The following is an 8540-nucleotide window of genomic DNA, read 5'->3' as shown; positions in this document are numbered from 1 at the left end:
CGCCCTCTTTTCCACTCCAATTAGCGGATGAGTTTTTAAACAAACAATTTCTGCTGCCGAATTGATGATCGCGTTTACCTATTGCATGTTAGCAGCAGTGCGTTGATAATAACTTTTGCATGTTACGAAAAAAGATCATATTGAAAAAATTGGATGGAAGTTTTCACTAGAATAGAGATAGAAATAATGGCCAGATAAATTTGAAAGCAGATTTTGCAGACATCAAAAATCGAAACAAACTTCAAAATCATGTAAATAGATAAATTTATGACCAAATTCTTCTCAATGAATCTGAGATGATATCGCCATTTTATTTCGACGTATTCAAATATTTTAACTACCAAAAAATCAAATTTCTCGCCAAGTTTGGCATAAGTGAAGGATTTGAGTGGGAAGTGCCTTCTTTTCCCTGCACAAAAATGCAAAGAATTGTCCGTTTACTTTTTTTTCTGTAAAAGTCAAACCACTTAGAAATGCTTAAGCTATTACAATGAGTTTAGTTCACAAATTAGGTCTTGCTGGAATCATTCAAAAATTAGACCAAATGTTAATTTTCGTTTCCTATCACATTAGCCGGTTTTCCATTCCAGTTGCTTATGAATTGTTCATATCAATTACCTATGTAAGCCTAAGAAAGTCTTTCAAAATTTTTTTTCCAAAAATTTTGTTTCACTTCATTTTTTTGCTATTTTCCAAATAATCCTGTCCATATGTTAATTATAATACAATGCTGCTGTTGATCGGAATCAACTTTGCAACAAGATGAGCTAAGAGCAATATTATGAGTTATGTTGGGATGGGGAATTTGCTAAGGCAGATTATGATTCTGTACTAATAAAATAAAATTAAAATTGATTCCTTTTGTTTCGCTTTTGTTTTGCTATGAAATGGTTTCCGAGAAGTCGACTACTTCCGTCAGGTTTTGAAAGGATTTTGATTGTGTTTTACCGGCTTTTCGTTGCGAAATCGAGCAAAATCAACATGTACTTGACATCACCGCCCCCATTTGCAGGACTGCAAAAAAGAAAAATACTGTTGGGGTAAGTGTTGAATCATCCATCCAGAGATATAATGAATTAAACTAAAAAAATGTAATTGAAATACAAGGGTACATATGATTGACTAATAACCGTTTGGTTCGTAAATCTAATCTTTTGGTTCGTAAAAATTAGTGACCTAAATTAATAAAGGAATTACTAAACGAAATAAGCAAAATTGTCAAATAAGAGCCAGGGGGATTTGAGACGAACCTCTGAGCACTAAAATTAATCATAGGTTAAGACGAGCGCAATCGTCAGCAAAGTGAATTATAACCCAATTGTTGACAATTGGAAAGCATTATTTAATATATGCAAGGTAAACTTTTATAATGTACAGTTTCACCGCAAAAGATTTTGACATTTTAGCTTGGCAGTGCTAGACCGGAGGCTACAGGTGGATGCGACAAATGATTTGCCCCAGTCTGAAATGATTTTGTGGGTTTTCCTTTCCTGCCGATAAAACGACTTATGCAGTTAATTGTTGAGGCGGTGCTAATATCGTTTGAAACCTCGAGATGGACTGCTCCAACAACTAGACATTTCAATAGTAGTACATAAAGACTAAACAGCTTGCCACTGTTCTTAACAGGAAACGGTTCAATGAAGTCCAGTTGTTTCGAAGACAAATTGATTATTTTTAGCAACTTTTTATGAGGCAAATCTGCCATTTTAGGAATTCTAACGTCTCGGATCATTCCGCGACATAAAACGCAGTGTATAATGGTTCGTTTTACTACCACACGACAACCAAGTATCCAGTAATACTCCATTAGACTATTCCCAGTTTGGTCGGGTACACGGTGACAGTTAAGTTCATGTGTATGCTTTATCATCAATCTAGTGGTAGTGTTATTGCAGTCAAGTATAAGCTAGTAATGAGAAGTCATCAAAAAGCTTGCTTTTGATAAACGGCCTCTCGCTCTAAGCTGGTGGTTTTTTTCTATGAAAGGAGATAGAGATTTTAGTCTGCTAGAGCTTGATATATCATCACTTTTTTCAAAGCAAAAAATTCTGCTTTGAAGGCTTGTTTCTGTATTGTTTAATTGATATGCAGATACGTTTTGGTGTGATGGCCTCACTGAATTTCTTTACAACGGATCCTGCACTTATCGGCAAAGAAGAAACAAAAAGCGATAACCCGTATCAGTCTGTTCCAACTGCCGAATCTCTTCAAATCGACAACAGTTTCTGTTACAGGTACTTAGGAAGGGAAAAGTACTATCTTCTCACACTGCACTTTTAGAATCTATTGTTTGGGCTAGTCTGATCAATGTTTATTAAAAAAAACAACGGTCATGAAATTCAGCGAGATTCCGATGTTCTTTAGTAAACACTATAACCTCGAGTTCCATCATCTGCTAGTTTAGCTGCCAATGGAATATATCTGCAATCAAGAGTAGATGAGACATCCAAAATTTTGGTAAGGCGATTAGCAATGAAAATTCTGTGTCGTATTATAGGTGTTCGCAACCAGTAGAGAACAGTTGTGCTGTCAGACCAAAATTTGATTTCGGCAAAATCTATATCTTGTTCTTCCTTAACATATTGCTCAAATTGAGCACGGCATACAGCTGCTTGAAAAATAAAATTGGAATAGTCATTTTTTTCAGCGAGGCAACGAGGGCTTTTTCTATAACGAATCTAACGGCAATTGACTAATCGGAGTAATAAAAACTGATATAACAAAGTTGAACTGACCAAAAGGTTTGTTCAGAAAGCAATTTCCGTGGATTTGAAGGTCCTTGAAGTTGGGGCTTTCTTCTCATTTCTCTTAGTATCCTTTGCGCTTTTTCAACTGAGTCAGTAGCAACATAGAGGTTGTCCATGTAGACGTTGCGTTCAATGTATTTGATGACATCTAGAAGCTCTTTACAACTGTCACGAGCTGTTTTTCTCAGAGCATATGATTCAATACAGGGCGAGTCCCTAGCGCCAAAATGTGGCTCTTTTACTCATATGTATCAACGCGATCATCTTTAATCCAGAGAAAACGCACAAACTTTCTATCTTCAGGAGTTACTTTGACCTGCATGAACGTCTGTTCAACGTCCGCGGATACTGCAATCTTGTCTTATCTGAATCCCAGAATAACGGTGAGATTATAAAGCAGATCTGGTCCTTTTAGTCGGTAAGAGTTCAAGAATTGACCTTGAATAACGCTTGACGCATTGGCTACGAGCCGCAATTTAACAGGTTTTTTTCTCGTTGGTTACGGGATGGGGGTGTAGGAGCGAAACATCCGGATCCGAGTCACTGGTGCCGGGATCAATTTTAATGACATACAGGTTTAGTAGATCCTTCTCAAGCGTATTTTCGTACATTTTTTTGAGTTGTGCATTTTTGAAGGTTTGTGATTCAGTTGCTAAAGTTGCTTCTCAGTGAGCCATCTGTTGTTAGGAAGTTTTGAATTTTCATTCGAAGGAGACCAAATTGATAGTGTCCGTCAATAATTTGTGTTGTGTTGTCCAATATTTCAAGGGCTCTTTTATCGCTTTTAGACATTGCTTTTTTGGGTGACGCTATGCCTAAATTTCCTGCCTTCATCCAATCTGATACCATAATGAACATTTGTTCATCCATATTAAGGTGACTATTTAGTTAAGTGAACTGTACAGGGTAGGATTCGTCTAGCACCACGTTTAATTTTCCTAAGCTGGGTCTCTACTCCCCAAGGACCATCCTTTCATTATTTGCTTGTAGTGAACCAAATCGAGATCATCTATTCCAAGAAATATTGAAAGAGAAAAGTTCACGATTTCAGGAAAACTGATATGACTGAGGTGTTCGAACGACGCACAGAATTGACTAAATTCTTCTGCATTGACAGGTGACTTTTTCAAATTGTTGTCAAACAGTAAGTGATCAATTGCACAGCTTCTGAACTGCCACTGGGAATTATTTTTCTTCAGGTAGAAGGAATTACGTCAGGTAGAAGGAAAGATTGCATATCAGACTATAGTGGCTTAAAATAGACATTTACAGGATCACAGTCAACTTCTTTTGTCAAGTGGTATCAACTGAATGGCGGTTTTCGAATAATTTCTACGTCATGGTATAGCTCTGAGGTTACTGGTTTAAGCAATAAGCTCTGGCAACTACTTTTGCCTAAAGAAGCATATGTATTTATGTTCTTCTCGCAGTTTTTCAGTTGCGCAGGAACTACGGCAACTTGACCTGTTCTTTGTAATTGGACTGCTTTAACATTAGTTTTCATAGAGCCAGCTTTTCTATGGAAACTATCATAGAGCAGAGTGTGGTGTTTTTTTCCACAATTAATATTACGGCAGACGATTCTTGAGGCGAATTTGTCGAGACTGGAAATGCAAGCATCTATACAAGAGTTGTCATTTTTCATTGCTGGGACATGGAGCTCGGTCGAAAGTAGCTTGAAATGTTCGGAACCATGTCATCTAACTCAAAAGATCACCACTGAAATATTATGAATTTAATTTTGATACCGATGTCTGGAAACGAGTGGATATCGACACTGATTGTCCAGGAAATTGTGGTATTTGTGAAACAATAGGTTACAAGAAACTGCCGAAAGTTGTTGGATTTGATGGATTAAGGTAGACAGAGAAATGTGGTATTTGTTGACAGATATCACACTGGAACACTCACGGAAGATAGTTAAGATGTGCTGCAGGGACCAATTTGACGATCTCAAAAAATATTAGGAACTTGAGTCAACATTATAAACTGAATCACTGGTGCAGTAAAACTCAAACTCACAGCAAAAGAACTTGCAGCGGGCGCTGAAGCGCAACTAAACAATTGAGGTTGTCCAGTAACGGATTGGTTGAAAACAAAATTGAGGCGAGGCTGTTGTTGTTGATTTGGAATTGTATTGTTGTCATAGATGATGCTTTTTTTTTGGGATCTGGGTCTGAAACAGTCGATTCGTGCTGTTTTCTTGTGTTTACCTTTTTAACGTGTTTTCTTAACAGCGTGAAAGTCTTTTTTATGGCAGATTTCAGCCGACTGATGTCTGGACATCTGATTTTGTTCTTCAAGTTCAACGAAATCGAGTTTTTTCAGAATTATTGGCTCAATTCTCTGTTGATTAGTTCTTGTTTTTTCGGTAGTTTCGTTCAATTTTTTCAAAACGTCTCAAGCTTCAATTTCGAAAGATTTGTAGCCAATGTGAATTTTATGTTGTTTTCAATCGTTATTTTTAACGTTTCTAATCGCTTTTGTTCCTGAGATTTGGCGGTTGATATTGGAGCCATTGGTTGCTCTGTCAGGTGGTGGTCGTCTATTGGTGGCTCAAGTGTGTTGGAGCTCATGAAAGGCTCACTGTTGTTTGTGATTGATCTAGTGTAAACCATTACAGTAGTTTAAATGAACTTAGCCAAGGAAAAACAACTGTCCAGTATAAAAAGTACATGACTTTGTCAACCAATGCTAACAGAATAACAGTTTTATTTATTACTAAGGACAATGCAGACTTTAGGTGTCGGATGTGTATTCATAAGAGTTTCCCAATAACAGTAAGACCATCGTTTCCTCTACGTTACCTATGCAAATCTCTACTGATACCAATGACTCCCCGCCTATCTACCGCTATATTTAGTCTATTTTTACCAATAATTACCTGCCAATCCCTATAACTGATTATGCCGTTACCAACCTAGCCTTTAAAAACGATAGATGGGAACCTAACAATACATACGGAAACTAAGTTTTACTAAATGCCAAAACTTATCAATATCACTACAGATACCAGTCGGATGCCGAAACCTCCCTGAATCTACCTGGCGCTTGTCGAAATAGCTGTTAAAGGGCCGATTTGAGTTGATCAAAAACCCAGAACAACCGGAAAGCCGGCGGGAAGTTGGGAAACGACCAACCAGAAGGGGGTCCTCGGGGTGGGTAAAATCCCAAAAGAACCGGAAAGCAAGTGGGGGGTTGGGGGAACGACCAAGCAGAAAGGGGTCCTCATGGTAGGTAAAACCCTTGAAGAACCCCCTGGGAAATGACCAACCAGAAGGGGGTCCAAGGGGTGGGTAAAACCGCAGAAGGTTCGGAAAGCAGGTGGTGGGTTGGCGAAGCGACCAACCACAAGTGTGTCCTCGGGGAGGGTAAAACCCAAGAAGAACAGGAAAGCAGCAGCGGGGGTTGGGGAAATGAACAACCAAAAAGAGGTCCTCGGGGTGGGTAAAATCCCAGAAGAACCGAAAAGCAAGATTCGAAACTTAGTGTCGACAAAATGTTGAATGTTAAATTCTTTATCTTTTGATCTTTTATGTTTTTTTTTGTCACCCCACCATAGTTTGATTGATCTGGAACAAGCCTAATTTCTGATCCTTAGATGTTCTGAAGAAAAATCATGGTGCTTATCGGCTTAGCTCAGTGGAGAAAGTTTTTTGGAACAATACTTAGCTTGAATTGTGGTTTTGAAGCTGTTGGGTTGGGTGCAAGAAATTTTAATGTATTATCTTGGGATGAAAATTTTCCTTATCAGGATTATGATTCTGTATTATTAAATTAAAATTAAAATTGATTCCTTTTGTTTCGCTTTTTTTGCTATGAAAACGTTTTTCGAGATTTCAGGTACCTCCGTCAGGTTTTGAAAGGACGTTGATTCTGTCTGGCTGTTTTTGTTCTCGAAATCGAGTAAAAGTCAACATGTCCATGAAATGCCCGGGCCCAATTTGCATGATTGCAATAATGAATAATACTGGTGGAGTAAGTGTTGAAGCATCCATCCAGAGGAATATTGAAGTAAACTCAAAAAAAAAGGTAATCGTAATACAGGGGTACATATGATTGACAACTAATCGTTTGGTTCGTAAATCTAATCGTTTAGTTTTTAACAGCAAAAAACCTAAATTAATTACGGAGTTACTAAGAGAAATAAAAAAATTGTCAGATAAATGCTAGGGGAATTTGAGACAAACCTCTGAGCACTAATATCAAAAATAGATTAGGACTAGCGCGATCGACAAGAAATTGGCATAAAAATAAATTGTTGACAATTGGAAAGCGTTATTTAATATGAGCAATGTAATCTCGAATATAGTCCATTGTGTTGGGGGAAAAAACAAGTTAACACTCATGAAAGCGTATGATTATCAAACGTGCTCAAGAAATTGCTAAAATGAGGGTTCCAAAATAAATTATTTTTCCATCGTAGAACCATTGATTTTGAGAGTTAGTCAGGAAATAGTTTACTCAACTTTACAACTGGCCTAATGCGTCCATTGCTCGGAATTTTCAGTTGGACTGATCGAATGACCTCATCATCTCCGGGCAAACTTGCAATACTCTGGCAACAGGCCAAAAGTCTCAGAGGGTGAAGTCCTCAAGGATCCATACGAAGTCTTCGACCTTTAAATTCTTTGCACTTTTGCTTCATTTGGAACGAATTTGTTGGACTGGAAGGTACTCTCGCAGAAATCGATACCAAAAGTCAAAAGTTGTTTGTTGCCATGTACGCGAAGCTTTTGAATTGTTCCTTGTTTTCCAACAAAAAACCAGAAGGCAAATTGACCGAAGACCTACCTAGAAGAAAGTGGTTTGGCGTAGGAGGTAATGGATCATATATATGATTTGGAACGTTTGTTAAGGGCCTAGAGTTCATATTTGCTTCAATCTCACACGTAACTGCACCCAAGCGTTATATTTATCACTGTATTTGACAGGCAGGTTGAGTCTATAAATTCTATTCAAGTAGTCTTATTTCCTCCATTGTGTTGAATTTCTAGTGTTAGTTGTATTGTTTTATCAATTCCCTATTGAAAAACTTTTTGCTTCCTAGAATCGAAACCCGAAGAAATTTTTTTTACGTCTTCATCAAACTACAAGCATTTTTGTTACTCTATCATTCCATAAGTCACATATTTTAGGAAACATGCTGAAAATTCTGAAAAATGTTGGATGCTTAACATCGGTTACCGCTGTCTTTTCTTCATTTCAAATTCTCATTGAACAAGAAAGATCGTTTGTATAGGAACCTTTGGAGACAAATTAAGAGTGCTTGATAAAGCTTCACGTATCATCACCTCAGTTTGTTTTTGAATGTCAAGTTTTATATAGCAAGCAAATGACGCTATGAGGAAAAAAAGAATGCTTACGTAAACCAAGACTCTCCTCATATTCTTTATGGGCTTGGAGCTTGGATGACTAAGATTTTATTAAATAAAATACCAACAAAGCTTTTAAAAATCTTCTTTTTTTGTTTTTCTTCTAGAATCGTTCTGTGGTTCAAAAATTAGGCTCCTGCTAGAATCATTCGGTGGTTTTAATTTTACAACAAATGTAATTTTTTTTCGCAATAACAGGTTTTCTATTCCAATTCCATTTGAAGTGCCCATATCAGTTACTTTGGTAAGCTTAAAAACTCTTTTCAAATTTTTTCCAAGAATACTACAATTTTTTGCTTTTTTTCCAAATGAGACTGTCCATCTAATAGATATAATACAAGTCCGTTGTTGGTCGGAAAAAAATGCAACGCCATGAGCTAAAATCTATTTCTCTTGATCAAAATTTTCTCATACA

The sequence above is a fragment of the Convolutriloba macropyga genome, chromosome 6 (assembly GCF_964194025.1).
Source record: "Convolutriloba macropyga chromosome 6, txConMacr16.3, whole genome shotgun sequence".
Taxonomy (NCBI): Eukaryota; Metazoa; Xenacoelomorpha; order Acoela; family Convolutidae; genus Convolutriloba; species Convolutriloba macropyga.
Note: the sequence above shows the minus strand (reverse complement) of the source record.